Source organism: Orcinus orca, chromosome 17 (assembly GCF_937001465.1).
Source record: "Orcinus orca chromosome 17, mOrcOrc1.1, whole genome shotgun sequence".
NCBI classification, from domain to species: Eukaryota; Metazoa; Chordata; class Mammalia; order Artiodactyla; family Delphinidae; genus Orcinus; species Orcinus orca.
The window spans coordinates 26529187-26530677 of NC_064575.1; the positions used below are offsets into that span (position 1 = coordinate 26529187).

Consider the following 1491-nt stretch of genomic DNA (forward strand, 5'->3'; position numbering starts at 1 on the left):
TTCACTTTGTTATGCAGCAGAAACTAACACAAAGTAAAGCAATTATACTCCAATAAAGATGTTAAAAAAATAATTAATTAATTTGAAAAAAAGAATAGAAAATGTCAGGGTAAGGTGTATAAGGCAAGGGTTAGAATTCATCATCGAACCTCATATTGCCGTGGTATTTATGTTTCTATATAAATGTATGCGTGCATTTATAATACACTTGGGAATATTGTAAAATGTGCCTCTTGCTATGGGTTATGGTAAAGAAAAAAATGTGAAACACTCTTTCAGGCCCAAGGAGCAGCCACAGAGTAGGACGAGCATGTCAGATGTCCCTGGTGCTCAGTGAATGTCTGAGTGCAAAGGTGGCCTCCACCCACCTGTGAATTCTAACCCTCTCTGTCCCTGAAGCTGTGGGACCCTGGACAAGGTCCTGCCCCTTTCCACATCCCTCTGGGCCCCATCCAGCCTGCGCGAGGCTTGGCGTCTCGGCCACCCCCTACCCCCACACTTGCCTTCTCGCCTGCTTCCCCCTGACCCTGCCAGTTCCCTCCCGGCTGAGTAGATCCTGGTGAAGCCCGACAGGACGGGTGCGGTCAGACTGCGTGAAGCGCTCCATGAACCCCTTCTGCTAGATCGCCGTGGAGGAGGCCGTGCAGCTCAAGGAGAAAAAGCTGGTGAAGGAAATCATTGCCGTCAGCTGCGGGCCTTCCCAGTGCCAGGAGACCATCTGCACCACTCTGGCCATGGGTGCAGGTCAAGGCATCCACGTGGAGGTGCGGGCTGCATAGGCAGATCTCCTGGGTCCCCTGCAGGTGGCCTGGGTCCTGGCCAAACTGGCAGAGAAGGGGAAGGTAGACCTGAGCAAGCAGGCCATCGATGATAATTGTAACCAGGCAGGGCAGATGACAGCTGGGTTTCTGGACTGGCCACAGGGCACATTCATCTCCCAGGTGATGCTGGAAGGGGACAAGGTGAAAGGGGAGCAGGAGATCGATGGAGGCCTGGAGACCCTGCTCCTGAAGCTGCCTGGTGTGGTGACTGCTGACCTGTAGCTCAACGAGCCCCACTGTGATACGTTGCCCAACATCACGAAAGCCAAGAAGAAGATCGAGGTGATCAAGGCTGGGGACATGGGCATGGACCTGACCTCCAAGTTCTCTGTGATTAGCTTGGAAGACCCACCTCAGCACACGGCCGGTGTCAAGGTGGAGGCCACAGAGGACCTGGTGGTCAAGCTGAGGGAGATTGGGTGCATTTGAGCCCTTTCCAAAAAAGAGTTAATATTTATTTAGTACTTATATATGCTTTATTTTATTTATTTCTTAAGGGTATGTTGTAAGTACTCTTACCAATTACATTAAAGAAAAATATTAGAATTTACAGGGACTTAATAAATAGCATAAATTCACTAAATATTAATTTCTATAAAAATTCAAAATAACCCTCTGAAGTAACTATAATTATTTTTTTCCATTTTGTGGATGAGGAAAAATGATACTT

The 1491-nt window shown here is 48.2% G+C and overlaps 1 pseudogene; it reads left to right on the forward strand.

The window, feature by feature from the left end:
• Positions 1-337: 337 nt before the first annotated feature.
• On the forward strand, positions 338-1253 carry LOC101279229 (electron transfer flavoprotein subunit beta-like; annotated as a pseudogene).
• The last annotated feature ends 238 nt before the right edge of the window (positions 1254-1491 follow it).